Source organism: Brachyistius frenatus, unplaced genomic scaffold (assembly GCF_029030835.1).
Source record: "Brachyistius frenatus isolate BFR_SWC_R1_liver_20210118 unplaced genomic scaffold, ASM2903083v1 Contig_73, whole genome shotgun sequence".
Taxonomy (NCBI): Eukaryota; Metazoa; Chordata; class Actinopteri; family Embiotocidae; genus Brachyistius; species Brachyistius frenatus.
Window position 1 is genome coordinate 1,324,813 of NW_027210672.1, and position 16,850 is coordinate 1,341,662.

The following is a 16,850-nucleotide window of genomic DNA, read 5'->3' on the forward strand; positions in this document are numbered from 1 at the left end:
TGACAAATGACATCTGGGAATTGTGGGAAGTCTCAACGCTGCTTGGCAATGGCGCACACAGGCGCATTCCAACACACACACACTCTCACACACACACACACACACACACACACACACACACACACACACACACACACACACACACACACACACACACACAGGTGTGAAGTAAATCCTTCCCGGTGATGGAAACTCCACAGAAACCCCTGAGACATACGGGGAATGTGGAATGTTGCAAGGTGTAGAAGTGTGTGCGTGTGTGGTTGCGCGAGTGTGTGTTGTGCTACTGTTAAGCCCGGCCAGCTGCATTGGCTGGCGGCAAGAATAATATTTATACGTGTTTGTCTGCATGTGCACAGGTGCATGAAGGCTTCTGTCATGGCTGCCTTGTTAAATGACAATCTTGCTCTGTTTCGAAGTGCGTGTTTGTGGAAATGCGTATGCGGGACACACACTGTGGGTTTCCAGTTGCACTCAAAAGGGTGTCTGGTAATTTCAAGAGTACGTAATAATGAAAGTCCGAGGGGAACATGAATGCAGAGCGCTGCTATTCAGATAAACATGAACCACCTGGGTTTTCCACAGCTGCGTGACTACAGACGCTACCGGGCTGTCATATAGCTTTCTGCATCAGGCAGCCTGCCCTTCAAGCATTTATCCTTCACACCAAGGGACACACAAAGTGTCCAGACAACAGCGAGTGCTGATTTCCAACACGCTACTTACATTTTTCCAGGGGAATTTCAGCGTAAACAATGACAAGAAACTCTTCGTCGCGTAGGACCTGACCAAGAAGGGAGCATTAAAAACAACTTGAGGTTGTGTGCCTCAATGAATACATGGATGTTGCAGCAAAGAAGCAACAAATCCGGCTTCAAGGATGCCGAACACACATCTTCAACCCAACAGCAGAGAGAATCAATACAATCGCACCCAAGATTAGTGTCATCAATCCGGTATCTGATCAAATGCGAAACGTCTCAATCTCCTCTCCTGTTCCCCGCTTATGGTGTCGAATAATGGCAAGAAAAGTGTTTTTGAAGAACTTTATGATGTCACAGGAAAGCTGACCGTGGATCTTTTGGATACAAAATGTCGTCACTTCATCATGTTCCTCTCTCACTCGTCCCTCTTTATTCATCTCTCTCTTTCCACCAGCTGCCTTTTGAACTCTTTCTCTCGCCCTTCTATATCTCTCTCAAGTGACATCCCAACAGTGGAGGGTTGAAAGGAGATCAAACACAGAGGAAATTGGAAAATAACTGCAGTGCACATGAATGAGAACAGATAGCGGTGGCCACAGCGTACGGCGAGGGAAATCTACCAGGAGCCATATGGGATGTAATTCGCACGTTACCTCGCACTTACATACGATTTCAAAGGACGCGCCGGGGAGTCGTAGCAGCACAGCGTGATGGGAGAGTATCACCTTGGATTTCATGTTAGAAAACATCCTTTTTAAATTTGCCACTTTTTATGTGGAAGTCCAAACAGTGTTGATGTAAGCAATTCAAACAATACATTCCTCAGTGAATTCTCGGTGTCTCTGGGAAGCGGCTGCAAAATCGGTTGTTCTGCAAGTAGCCAAGTTTCCAACAGCAGAAACTACTACACTATATACTGCACGATACGAGTGCAGCGGTGAACCTAAGTGGCGAAGAGTGGTATCCTGTTCTAATAAGGCTTGTGTTCTTTGAATCATTATTATAATAATGCTTGAAGTAGCTCACAAATAAAAGGTAACAGGTTGGTAATATGTTTTTCAGTGAATTTAAGGTTTTGATTTTTTTTTTGCCACAAAAAGTTAACTTAGAGAAGAGTGCTCATTAGTATCGTTTGTGTATAGTTCTTCACTCCCTTGTGGTATACTGTGCATTTCATTGTTTCCATTTCTTTCCATATCCATTCAATTTGCTCCTCACACAAATCTCACATTTTTCATGAAATGACATTCACTGTTGCTTTATGCTCGAGGTTGTAATGGGATAAAACAATTACAAAAAAATGCAGCGCTCAGGCTAAAACTGGAATTTAAAAATGAGCTGATCTTGTTTACTCAGTCATTCCACATAATTGAGTTATTCCTCCACCTGAGAACGTGAAGCTTTATATTCAGCTCGTCTTTGAAGCGAATGTTGAGCACGCAGTTTTGTTAACCCTGTGGTTAGAAATGATGCCGCTGCACATTAACACTTTGTGTGTATTGCTGGAAAATAGGACCATTACACAAACTACATTACAGCTCTGCAATAGTCTTTCATTTTAAAGATGGTGTCGAGAAGTTTTGAACAACTGAGCGAGCTGGTCTCTCTTTTCTTTTCTTTCCTTGTTTTTCTGCCACATGTTACAACATTTGCATCTGTCCAGAAGTTTTTTCTGGCTCGTGTTCTGGTTTGAACACTTTTCCCACATATTTCCAATTGGCCAGCTGCAACCATTGGACTCGAAGGATTAGTTGATTGCGCCAAACCCTAGATGATCCCCAAAAAAAGCAAATCATGACAAAATTCCTGAAAACTTTCCCATTTTTTTCCCCTCCATAACTTTGGAAAAATGCTTTCAGAGCACAGGTTTTTTCAAAAAAACAACAAGCGTGTGTTTTCACAAAACATGTCACACACATTCCGATTATGTTCCTCTATAATATATCACATATTCGACATGTCTGGCTTACCAGACATGTCGAATATGTGATATATTGATATTTCTTGTTTATTTCTGATGTGTTAAACCTCGGTCGATCTATAATACGTTTGTAGAAGCACTGTATACGAGCCGTTGATGCTGAGGATGTTCTTACTGTATTTACTGTAAGTGTACTTTAATATCAAGCAGCCTTTCATGGGCTTTAAGGCAGCACTTGACGACACACTTCGAGTTTACATATTCTCACCACCTTTACTCGAGCTGCTGGGATTAAATCGTAACCGATGAAAAGTGGGCGAAGCAAAACCACTGGGAACTATACATTGAGGCTGTAAAATGGGATTATAGCGGATTATAACTGCCCCCGTTGACTTTGTGGTTTTAATTGCCAGATTGACAGACGTAATCTGTTCTACATAACAACGGGCAGCAAAGGTCAAAACAAAGGTCTTCTCGTCTACTCGGGATTTTTTTCTATTTCTTTATTTCTCCTCTCCTATTTCTTATAATCACACTGCAGCATGTTCATTCCTTTTTCACACAGATAAACTCTCATTTCCTCCCGAGCTCTATAAAGACACTCAAGGTCTCTGGCATAAAACGCAGCTAGACCGGATCTGCATTCCTGCGACTGAAAGTCTCCTCAGCTTTAAGAGAACTTTTTACTTGCAATATCTACAAATATTCAGCTTCAACCATTCAGAAACATTAGTCTACTGACACAAAAGCGTGAACACAATTAATGAAAGACAGGGTTGATTTGGGATAAAAGAGCGATGTACTGCAGATGAAAGAAAAATGAAGAGCTGAAAATTCAGTCGCTTCAGTCCAATTTTGATCCATCCTTGCTTCATTTCTTTCCTATTGCCAAGAAATCCAAGTTGTTTTTGTCTTTTGCACCTACAAAAGGCTTCAGAAATTTGTCTGTTAACATTTGAGTTTAGATAACCTGGCTTTTATGGTGATACACACCAATTTAAATCATTTATATTCCTTGAAATGAAGATTTTTTTTTTTTTTTCTCATAAAAAAAACCCTGACTTCTATTGTTGACAGGGCAACGTATCATGTCAAAGGGAATCACAAAACCGCACTGGAAGGAAAACAACAATGCTGCCTGTCATGTGGGCAAGAAAAATAAATATTTAATGAGGGGGGGAAAAAAAAGCCTGGGAAAAGATCACAACAAGTGAAAGTTAGCTTTAAGACAAAATACAACAAAAAAGAGAAATCAGTGGTATAATTAGGAAAACGGAAGAATCAAGCGGCGACCAATGGTGACGTCATGCATTGGTTTGTGAACGGTCGTTAAGAAGCCTCGAAGTCAGATCTTGGCTGTCGCCATCTTGCTAGTTCGGAGTGATTTGGAGCCAGAAGTGACAATCCAGAGGGGAAGAAGCGGTGAATGTGACTCGATCTGATTGTAAATCTAACGATACGACGTCTCGCCCACCGATAGCTGAAATCTGACTGCACCACAGACCTGTCAATCAAACAGATACGCCCCCAAAAATCACGTCTTTTTGAGGCCCGCCTTCTAATTAATGACGGGATTATTTTCAGATGGACAGTCAGAAAACTGATGAGAAGATTTTAGCTAGCAAAACGGAAATAACGACTTCATATTCCACAAAGCAGGTTGAATGGGAATCAACGAAGCTGGAGGCTTTTTGGATCCAAAACCCCTAGTGGCACTCGGTGGTATTTACACGTTAAGACACTTCCGCATTATCCGGATATTTCAGACCAGGAAGCTCCGTACGCTTTTATATCCAGTCTATAGAATGAACACGCAAATGCATTTTTCAATAAAGCTCTGGAAATAAACATTTACATGTAAGAACGTTTAGGCTCTTTAAAATGAATTGTGGTGTTTTCACAACAGATGTTACATTCTCTGGAATAGGATGGAGTGATTTCATTACTTACAGTCTTATTTTGTTTACTGTTGCTCTATAGGGAGGTTCTTAACAGCTTAAATCCAGATACATGGCCACTTTAACCATACCACAAATGTGAGAATGTCCCTCTATCTGACCTTCTGCTATGTAAATCCTTTATTATCGCTCTACGCCTCCATAAGTTCATGTCCCATCAATTTATTTTGGTCCCCATGGAAACAATAAACCACACAAAGCCTCTCGCAGACCTAAATCCCCATCTGGATCCTATAAATCTACTGCCAACCAATTTTTATACAGCAGCGAAACTATTCCAGCACGGCCCATCCTCACTTGAAAGTAATAGGTTTCATTACAAAGCACTACAGGCAGTTTCCATTTCCAAAGAGAATTAAAAAAAGATCTTTGTTCCCTAATGTTCACTGATCAATATTTAAAGACCAAAAATGTCTACCATCCCAAACATTTTTTTACGTTTTTGCACAGTTAGAAGAGAGTGCGGAGTTTAACTCCTAAATTCAAAAGTCAAAGCCTCATTTTTCATCGATAACTCATTTTAAAACAAAACTCTCCGACTCACAGCAGTCCAATTTTTTCCCCCCTTTTCAAACAGGCAATAAATTGCTTCTGCTGACTCACAAAAGCGAGACTTTTGTATTCAGTATCAGAAGGGAGCATGCAAAGAACGAATAGACATTTTGAGAGCAGTTGAGTTTTCAGTTTCAAAATACCTTTTAAAAGCCAGAAGACAAACTAAAGCAAGTTAGACTCGAGCTGAGGAACTTCAATAATAAATACCACTTCACTGTCTCGTTTCGATTTTCAGTAAGTCTCTCGGAGTCCATCACAGCTAGGAAATCCCAATTTACACACACCAACACACACACAAAGCCATCTCCTCATCATTATCACAAAGATGTAATCAGACTATAGAAGCTTCTATATTTATCTCCACTTTTCCATTTGGACGGAGAAACGCAGCAGAGCAGAAGCAGCTACGTGGGATTGACTCGCCACTGAGGAAGGGTTTTGTCTGCCGTCGACCCGCCGCTGGACGTTAAAGCTCGTGATCATCGAGTCGCACGGCCTGACAGGCTGCTGGTCTACGCGGCGGGGGAGGCCGGCGCCGCTCGCTGTTGTCGTTTCACATGACTGGTTGTCACTTTAATCTTGTGGGTCCTGGCCAGGAGAGACTGAGGCAATTCAGTCAAATGAAAATCCTCTTCAGCTGAATGACTGAATCAAGTGCAGCGATCGCGGCTGACCCCGCGCGCGCGCGCGCGCGCACACACACACACACACACACACACACACACACACACACACACACACACACGGCACGCTTTATGCGTCTAGGCTCAGGAAGGACGCACGACTGGCGGGAAAACACACGGAGGGCAGCCAAAGATGAATGAAGCATATTCCTATGGGAACAACGCACGAGTGCTCTCACGCAGTCGAGATTCAGGTTCGCAAGATCAGACAGCCAAATGACAAGCTTCACAAGGATGAAAAGAAAAGCAGGCTAAGGGTTGACTGTCATTTTTGTGCATTAAAACTCTTCCACATTAATCAATATGAAGGTGTTTTAGGTCTCTTTTTTATTTTCTCGCATTAATAAAGACACCAAAAGTTTCTAAGTCATATTTTAACCAGCGGTACACATTTAAAATGAAAGGAAATACTGCACCCATGTTTCTCAGGATGCTAATTCAAGAAAATATCATTCAAATTTTGTGCTTAGAAATACATGAATTAAAAGCACAGTCAGAACCAATCCACAGGGGACCCGAGGATTACCAGGCTCCGTCTTATATCCTGTTGACCCTAACAGGTAATTAATAGACATAAAACATGTGCAGCCACAGCAGCATGAAGAGCTATCAATCAACAAGTAAATGTAGTCCAATTCTGAAAGGCAGCAATATAGTACCATTGTCCAAAAGAAAAAAATGTTAAGTCACAGAAGGGGGGCGGGGGGTGACATCATCTGAGAGCAGGGGAGTACTTGAAACAAATTCGTTTCTACAAAGTGTTGCCAAGCACGTCCCCAAGACACACGTGTTTGCACTTGTTCCAAGTGTCCTCATCGATGGTGCAGTAAAAAGCCTGGCATGACAAAGACAGTTAAAAAGTGGCGAGTTGTAATAAATGTGCAAACTTGTGGACAGTCAAAGACAATCGTGGTGCAACACTCGACACAAAAACTGAGATGATTTGAGTTGTGTGAGGAATAAACAAAGAAACCGAGAGAGAGAGAGAGAGAGAGAGGAGGTTATACGTTGTCTACCTCACCGGTCCTAGTGCAGCATTAAATGGTCACACCAAAACGTGTAATACACCCATCAGTCCACTGGAGGATGCGGTGTCAGTGTCACGTTTTGCTTCGCCGAGGCGTGAAAAATAAGGTGCCATGAGGTCCAGCACACACAAAAAACATGTGGTTAGGTTCAGGAAAAATTATTTAGTCTGGGTTAGGAAAAGGTTTCTTTAAAGGAACCCTCATCTCACAAGTGAAAGTCAATAGTTGAATCCATCCAACCACCCCCGATCTACCTCCTTCCTCATGTGCTTCATCAAATGACCTCCTGCGCATGACTTTCTTCAATCCTGACCGTGCGTGTACTTTTCACGCCTTGGTGAAGAAAAACGTGACACTGACACGGTATCCTCTGGTGGACTGTTGGTGCGATGTTTGGGCTGAACGGTTCCCAAAGATAAAAACGAACAACACGGCCATCAATTCCAGTGTTTGGAGAGATGTGCGTGGAAGAGGTTTAAACACAGTTCAATTGTCTGACAAGCATTTTAAACCCTCGACAACTGCGACCCAATCCCCCAAACCATAATCCTAACACTGAATCCTCAGACCTAAAAACAAAAAACAAAAAACAAAAAAAAGCCGTGAAATTGGTTGGTGCTCACAAAAGATACAAGTTTGAAAGTGCACTTACCGCCTGCAGGAATGCACATTATTATAAAGACACAGGCAGATTAGTGCATGTGCTGTGTATGCATGCTTGCAGTGATGTGCACACATGCACTCACACAGAGCCCACCACGCAATCCCATTCCATTTCCTCCCCTGAATTACCGAGCTCCCCTTCAAAATCTATTTTTCTCCAGGTTGCCGGCGCTCCGAGCTCATCTCCACTCCAGTTATCGGTCTTTCCTGTGCGGCCATTCAGGGCAAAGTCCTCCCCTATAGATATGTTTGCTTCATTTAGGGGTTGGTGTGTGTGTGTGTGTGTGTGTGTGTGTGTGTGTGTGTGTGTGTGTGTGTGTGTGTGTGTGTGTGTGTGTGTGTGTGTGTGTGTGTGTGTGTGTGTGGGTGGGGGAAGAGAAAAACAACAGTTGAAGGCGATCTGTCAAGTGGGCTGACCCACTCCGTTTAATTCTGTAAATCAAATGAGTGGAGAGAATGTGTCATTTTCAACAAGAAAAAAACCAAGAGTATATTTGTGTGCGAGAGACAGAGAGGCGTGTTCATGTACACACGTCTGACCATGAGATGCTTAAAAGACTGCGGCGCGACGAGTCGGTTGACTCCAACTTCAGAACAAGACTGACAGATGAACATTTAAATGACTCCGTAAACAATAGTGGAAACTTTACAGCATCCGCCTCTCCTGTTGATTGACTGTAGAAAATATTAAATACATAACAAGTGCACGTGAGCTACAGATTACGGGATGGGGGGAGGGGGGCTGGTTTGGGTGGAGCTCAGCTATGTGAATAAATGTTCCTAAATATGAGTAGCTCTCAGACACTTTTATTTTGTTAAAGTAGCTCTCAGAGGGGAAAAAGAAAAAGAAAAAAAAAAGGCTGCTGTAATATCCAGGACTGTCAATGATGCCACCTTTAGTGATTGTGGGCATGACGGTAGTGGAAAACAGAAGATGAATGAAATGATGTCCGAAGCAGAACCCGACCTCTTCAAGGGAAACGAGGCTTTAACAGTGAAATGGTTTTGTTTTATTTTGAAAACACCAATCGTTAGAACTACAGACGCGAAGTGAAACGTCTTTCATGACGAGCGGGAATCAAACCCAACACCCTCCACAGTGTGACAACCACACTGAAGCCACAAAAAGAAGCGAGGCCGAGGAGATACGGCGACGGAGGGAGAAACGCAAGCACACATACGGAGCGAGGCCAAAACACGTATCTATTTTCAGCTCAATGCTTCGCCGATATTTCTTTCCATTTACATGCCAATGAAGCATGTTGAATTGGAAATGTAGTTGAACTGAGACCCGAGAGGGGAAGATGGAGAGGGAGAGATACAAACTGAACTGGGAGGTGGAGAAAGTGTGAGAGCACCCAGGCTGCGATTAATGACAAACCTCATTCTTATCATGCACTCAGATGAGGATTTAGTTCTTGTTTAAGAATCTGAATACAGATCAGTATTTAAGTCTGTTTAAATCACGTTAAATATGACACTTTCTGATTTGTTTGGTGTTTCCAGATGAGCTGTTAACGTACTAATTGTACTGCCACAATCCCTCCAAGATGACACATGTCAGAATTTGACATCCCATCAGTGGGGCCAACCAATCTTGGCAACAAACCAAAAAATATATTTGCACTCAAGGCACAGCCAGGTGCTTTGGATAAACGCCTCCACCAAATGCTGCATATGAAACTGGCACTTGTGGCTCCTTCTCTTGGGTGCAACTGAAGGAAATCAACGTTTTGTCTCGCAGATTATGTTGTTGAAAGGCGGGAGGAGAGGGAAAAAAAAAAAAAAAAAAAATCAGGTCCAAAAATGTCCCAAACGCTCTAATCCTCCCTGGAGACAGGTGGATTAGCGGATGTTCATTGAATAAACACGCACACGCGCGTTTAGAGGGGGGCACACGCACGCACGCACACACACACACACACACACACACACACACACACACACACACACACACACACACACACACACACACACACACACACACAAAGAGCTACATGGTTTAATTCCCAGTTCGGTGCAGGTATTTGTTGCTGAATCCCCCCACTGAAGCTTGGGCAAGACGCAGAGAACCTTCAGCAGAGCAAGAGGATGGACACGCAAACAGCCACACCCTCTCTGAATGAGACCCAGCAGCAGCATCACAGACCCGAACACACCCTCTGAATAACATCTGTACAGCTCTTTGGCGTTTTATTTTTTTCAAGGAGAGAAATCTGGATGACGACAGCATCTTTATCCGAGCGCAAAACACGAAGAATTCGAATTCGGACTCATTTATCACAACATTTCCACCATCTGAATAGAATTTCTTCTCTTAATAAAAGGTGTCAGTCAGGATAGAAATTGTGGAAAGAAGATTTTAATACTTAAAAACCACATGAAGTCTCTCAATAAGGGCGTTTTTTTTTTTTTTTTTTGTGGCGCTTTGGACGATTGCGATGCGTAAAAACGCATTTCTCCAGACAGCAGCCTCTTCACTCAGCTTTCCATGTAATAATTCCTCAATAAGACACATTCTGAATACTTCTTAGCCCATCTGTCCACATAGTGACTGGGAGCCGCTGCTGCGGTCATATTCTCCACTGTATCTCATAAAGACTTGATTTCATCAGAGTTTAATCCAAACCTAACGCGCTAAACTCGCTGTATTCACTGGTACCAACTTTCACCAGATATTTCTCCACACAGAACTAGACAAGAACGGCTCTGACCTCCATGCATTGGCGGTGTGAATGAAGCAAGGGCGCGCCGAACATTCACATCTTTCCTGCGCAAATGTGCGGGTTTTAAAGAAACAAACCAGTTTTACTCACCCATGAAGACATCCAATTCTTTTTCTGGCGACTTTCAGTTTGTGTAGTCTTTATTTTCAGAGCTAAATCATCCTCATCTTTCAGCGCTGGTTACTGTATGTCCACGTCCTCTCCTCGGATTGAGGAATCAGTCCCCGCTCCTGTTTAATTTTTCTGAGTGGAGACACAAAGCCCACAGCCGTGTTCGGTCCGACCACCTCTGGGTAATGGTTTTAATCAGTTTGTCCGGGACACAGCGGCAGAGGACCAGGGCGGGCGCACCGGGCACGCTCTGCGGTCCATTTGTGGTTCAGGATGCGCACCGAAGACGCTTCCTGCACCTACACAGGAAGGGGGGAAAAAAATGACAACAAATCCTTCTGTAAATTCGAAGGCAAAGCAGCTGTTTAATTTTTGTTTATGTTGTTGGCAGATCCGTCTTCTTTAAAGGAAAGTTTAAACACCGGAGAGCAGCGCGTTGAAGGGGGGATGAGAGCGAAACTGCGATGAAGGACTCCTCACTGACTGGAGGAGGAGGAGGAGGAGCGGGGGAGGACGAAGAGCAGGTACTGCTGACTCCGTCTCGCTTCACCGACCACGAGTTGACTCCTGGTCCCGAACACTGTGACGCCTGAGCTCGGGGTCTGACATTCAAACAAGCTCTTACGAATACTGAATCATAAAGTCCCTGCCGCTGCCGCGTGGGAATGCAATCAAGCTGCACAGCCCGAGCCCGAGGCAACATCTGGGATTCCTGCCATACAGTATGGTGGTTAAACATGCACATTGGAGAGTCACCGGTCCTCATGTTGCCACTGGTTAATTTACTGGTTGAGCTGTTCACCACATTAAAAGGAGTGCTGACTGGGGCATGGCTTCTAATTGTAATGAAAATGTGCCACTGTGGACTCCCTTGTGACATGGTTGTCCACCCAATTTCATTACTGGGAGTACTTGGGCTGTGATGTAATGCATGCCATAACCTTCACAATATTTCCTCAACCCAACTGTAACTGTAAAAAAGAACCTCCATTTAATTCCAACATTACCCCGAACCCAAGCCTTGGCTCTGCCTCCCATTCGCTTCGATAGTATTTTTGGTCTCTATAGCAAATTTCCCCATTCATAACAACTGAACTGTATTAAGGTTATGCATATTTAAAGGAGGGACTGCTTTGAGTGACAGGTGCGTGCTGTTACAATTGGCAGGTTTCAGTAAGCGGGATTCATTCAGCCCACCTCGGCTCGAAACGAGCACCAACCTCAATGCCCCTTTTTTTTTAAATTAGCCAGGAGAAGGTTTCAAAACCGTTCATCAAGGAACTTCTGGGTGATGTCACGGAGGCTATGTCCATTCTATATATGCAGTCTGTGGGTCTGACCGCCCTGAATACCTGACCGCTCCAGTGAAGCTATGTGTAAAATCTCAGAGACGTGTCGACAAGTGAGAACTGTCCCAAAATATCCTCACTCTCCAAATACATCCTCAAAGAAATACAAGACACACGCATGCACTCCGGGGATTAATAAAGTAACTACCTAACCTAACCTAAATCGGAATAAATGTCTCCAACTTTAAAATGACCTATCCTTTAATGATGAATCCCTTCATCACGGGGAGGGGGAGGGGGGGGATTTACTTTCTTAACTCTCTCACTGTTCAGCCACATTACCCACAATGCCTCACTCTGTGCACCGAGTCCTTTTTACTCTCTTCCCACCGCAATGAATCAAACCCTGCGTTTTAAACCTTCTGTCACGCTGCTTTGGTTCGACCGTTTATCCTGTTACATTACGACACACACACACACACACACACACACACACACACACACACACACACACACACTGCATAATGAAATTCACCTTATTATTACTACATGTGACAAAAGTGGGTGGTGCACTGCAGTTATATTTGGATTAGCACCGAAGCTTTATTCCATCACTCAAGTCCATACCATTCATAACTTCGGCTGAAGGCTGTCAGACACTTCAGCGCCGTGCTGCCTTGGGCTTCTCTGCAAGGGTTGTGATTGTTTAAGGAATAAATTTGGTTTTCAGACACAACACAAACACATGCATAAGTACAGTAGCTCATTTTCAATGCAAGTTTTATGGTGCGTTCAAATGGAACTCCTGAGCTCGCGCTTCCCGTTTAATTTTGAAATTTCTAACCTCTGGTGTCTGTCTTGTTTCACTTCTTGCCCCGTGTATGATTTTCTGCCCGCCCTGATCATTTTCATCTGTCCCTTGTTGTCCTTCCCTCCCTATTGTTTTGTTTTTTTGGCTGCTTCAAATGGAAGTCGCGGTTACAACACTGGAAGCCGTGTGCGCCGTATGCTTGGCGCTCAAGTCGTAAGAATACCGTTGCTCGGCAATGACAACATGGACAGCGTCTAGAAATCACAGAGGCTAAAAATGTAGCAACCTAACAGGAGGGTAGCGTAATGCAGGAAATGCAAAGGCACAGAGGGAAGAGCAACATTTTCCTCAGGCGTAGGCTATTATCCAAGTTCTTCGTATCTTAGATTAACTCTACATGACTAAAATGACAAAATATCCAACAAACATACCTCGTATTTGACCAATAAACACGGCCAAATCTCAGCGTTTTACTGAGAATTATGACTCAAGCAGCATGAGGGCAGCTTGATTCCTTCCTGTTCCATGTCAAACACGAGGGGTAATACATCATGCTGCACTAATTTCCTCTGGGACAATAATATCTCCGTCACTCGGCACATGCTTGACTCCTATTGTATTTATCTCCGGGCTGATGTCCTGGGATTACAGCATACATTATTTAATCCCATTTTAAGCCTTCACCCGAGTGACAGATGTGATCTCGTGCCGTGTTTGTTTACCTGTGGTCCTCGTAGGTCAAAGGGCAGCTGCTTTCTCCGTGGCCAGTCAGTTAATAAAATTCACCTGCAGCCTCAGGTGTAAATCTGCAGCCAATTAAAAGCAGCCGAGGCTCCGACTCCTGGAGACACAAATGGTGCGTTCAAGAGCGACTGGGAAGTGGGAAAGTTCAGACCAATGAGCGGGAGAATCCACCTGAAGGCCTGTTGAACTCAGAACACCGTGGGATGTTTTTGAGAGGTACGAGAAGTGGGTTTGACGTCGCTTGATATGACAGCCTTTGTGGTGAAAAGAACAGGGTGAAATGGCCAGACTTGGTTAGCCTAGCCTACCTAGTTTGCTAACTGGGTCACAGAGCAGGAATGTCAAAACATTAAAACGTATAGAAATGTATTGTAAAATATCTCGAAAATTTCGAAATCTTCTGTAAACCTCGAGTTTGCGAGTTGTGACGTGTTTTGCTGACGTTTACAGAAATTGGCAGAGGGCATGGAAGTTCCCTTTTTGGTTGGATGTTAAGCTAATATATTGTAATTTTAGCCCTGTAAAGTTTGTCTTCATAACTTTGATAATAGTCTACATCTGGGGAAAATGTTGATCTTCCCCACGACCTCATCTTTTCCCTCTGTGACTTTGCATTTCCTGCATTACGTTACCCCGGATGAAGCCTCTGCGGCTTCTGGAGGCTGACCACGTTGCCAAGCAACGACGTTCTTACGACCTAATCACTTTAACACGAAGCGGTTAATATGGTGCACAATAGCAGTATGTGAATCAGATTCTATACAGTGGACTGCAAACCTTATTCATGAACTAAACAGCGAGAGACCTTAACACTCTTGAAGTCCAATTTCATATAAAATACCGTTGAATTCTCCATTTTCAAGCGTTACTTTATTCTGAAAAATCAATACGTTATTGCTGCCAAAGGTAAAGAGAGTAAAGCTGTTGAGATGAAATTCTGTCATACATAACTTGTAATATATTGTGGACCGAAGAGACTTGTCCGTAGTACTATCTGAAGTATGAGCGGATAAATTAATTATATAAGGATTTCTCTGACACTTCACAATGATGGCTTCAAATTATACTAATAGAGCTTAAGTCTTTTGCACCTTCGATACCCAGAAATCCTTCATCCAGAACAGCGCTTCAGAGAAACGTTATTATCAAAAAGTACGTGATGAGATTAGAGACAAAGGGATCAGTGACACTGGTGAGGTAAAGGATGCTGTCGAGTCAGACCACAATGTGCCTGCAGTGTTTAGCAATGGTCCTGAGGCTTTGTTCATTGCTCTGCATGAAAAAAAATGCAGCACCCTCACATTTCAGTGAGGCCAGTTTACCAGCACAGTGGGGTGCTACGTCCCGCCCACCGATAGCCGTAACCTGACTGCACCACAAGCCTGTCAATCAAAACAGACACGTCCCCCCCAGAAACACAGCTTTTTGAGGCCTCTTTTTAATGACAGATTATTTTCAGACGGACTACCAGAAAACTACTAAGAAGGAGCGACTTTGGCTACTAACACCAAAATAACTTGTGGAAAAGATATATTTATTTTGTATTTCATGATAGAAGTTGAATGGGAATCTATGACACAGAAGGCTTTTAGGAGCCAGCCTCAAATGGCACCTCGGTGGTATTGCACTGAAAGGCACTTCAGCATTGGCCTCATATTTAAGACCCAAAAGCTACATCCACTCTGATATGCAGTGTACGGTCCCGAGACAGTGAAATAGGGTTGGTTGGTAATATTCAGCATGTCCAAAACAATTGTTTTCCCCAGGCATAAATTGCTGAACTGGAAAACTCGATGGAATTATTTGGTAATTGCTCATGATCGAGGCATTTATCACACGGTACAGCAAGCTATGCAGCTTGTGTTGATGGTGAGCCACCTACCACTGGTAACCCTGTAGGAAACTGCGTTTTCCTTTGTTTTGAGCGGGCTCAGCGTCACAGATTCTTCCCCTCGCTGTGTTTTCCTTATCGATGGGCATCAGACTAACCTTCTTCAGCCATATAACTTGCACTTCTTCTGCTTGTCCCATTAACGTTTCCCTCAGTCAGAGAACATGTTTGTCTCCGTAACAGCTCTGCCCTCGAGAAACGTTTGCATAACTAAAACTCTAATCTGCACTTCGTTAGCTGCTCCTGTATAAATGAAGATTTATTCACAAAGTTGGCTGCAGAGTTGGTTTAATTACCACTAAACTGGAATGAGACTGTCTGAAATATTTACCTGTGGTAGATCTCAGCTGATGAAAATTTAAAAAGTAAATGTTAAATTCCAACAAAAAGCTTATTCTAATGTGTAGTTACAATTAGTTAGAAAACCTTCCTTCATCCAGTCTGTTCTTTTACTGCTGGGTATTAAATTACCATGACTTTTGCTCTACTTTTTGATCCACGTGTCAGCTTTGCACAGTCTGACAGAGGAGAAAAACAGAATCATTTTTCTTTTCTAAACAGATCAATGCCTCCAGGTCACTTTAACCTGCTGAACATTTTCCAATGATGACTGCTTATCAGGGACCTGTTTATGATCAGGAATGTCTTGATTAGAAGTGAGACGCTTTCAAGCCCATGTCTCTGATCAGTTTAATTTCCCCACGGTCCCCGAACGACCTTTCCCACCTTCTGTCTTGGTGTTTCCCGTTATGTCTTTGACACGACACAAGGTGAGTATTGGCAGTAGTAATTATTTAGCAATTTGCAACTTTTACCACTTATGCGGCAACAATTGTTGAATTGTTGGGTTTCTCTGTTTAATGTTGTACAGTTCCAATGTAAGGACTTTAATGTGTTAAGTGCCATGAGATAGCCTGTGTTGTGATTTGGCAATATATAGATAAAATTGAATTGAATTGAATTGAAAAAAAACTTTTGTTTTGGTGGTGAAAGTCCCGCTGAAATGTCATTTATATGACGTGACAGGTAAAGCCTACGATTAAAGGTGGGATGAATGCAATGAGTATTATAGTTTGGCCATGAATGGACATACAGCAAAACACAGGTCATTTTTTTTTATAGTGGGATATAAGCATACAATTATACTCACCTGGGACTGTCTCAGTGCAGTAAGTAAATGGACTGCACTTATAGAAAGCTTTCTACCTTGGCAGACAAAGCACTTTCCAATTAACCATTCCTTCACCCTATTCACAGACACACAGTGGTGGTGGAACTGGTTACCTTTTCTAAGCCGGCCTACTGGGAGAAACTTGGACCTCATTGTTTTGGTCAAGAACTCTACAACACATGGACAGGAGGAGCCGGGAATCAAAGCTTTCAACCCTCTCTGACAGTTGACAGTTTTTGGGAAGTGGGTCAGCGATCGATTGGATGGGAAGTCCAATACAGGTAAATTTGCCAAACCAACCAACTGGTTGGTTGTCATTCTTGATGCCTTCACACACACACACACACACACACACACACACACACACACACACACACACACACACACACACACACACACACACACTACAAGTTAAATTGATTCATAGATGCACTAGTTGACACAGAGAAGATGCATGAAGATGTCATTCACCTTCTTAAGGGGATTTTTTTTTTAGATCCTATTACATGTTTTAAAATTTCAGATGAGGACTAAATACTTAGCTCAAAACCTCCAATAAAAACCACCAGAAAGCAAATGATTTGGAACAGCAGGG

The 16,850-nt window shown here is 43.1% G+C and overlaps 1 protein-coding gene and 1 long non-coding RNA gene across 2 annotated transcripts in view; one reads left to right on the forward strand and one right to left on the reverse strand.

Moving 5' to 3' along the window:
* Positions 1-16,850, forward strand: part of LOC138626427 (uncharacterized) — a 246,553-nt gene that overhangs the window by 156,733 nt on the left and 72,970 nt on the right. The gene's annotated exons all lie outside the window — the stretch shown is intronic.
* Positions 1-16,850, reverse strand: part of htr2cl1 (5-hydroxytryptamine (serotonin) receptor 2C, G protein-coupled-like 1) — a 164,424-nt gene that overhangs the window by 108,225 nt on the left and 39,349 nt on the right. Inside the window, exon 3 of the mRNA XM_069708053.1 lies at positions 10,329-10,648. The gene's annotated coding sequence lies outside the window, so the exon portion shown is untranslated. The remainder of the gene's footprint in view (positions 1-10,328; positions 10,649-16,850) is intronic.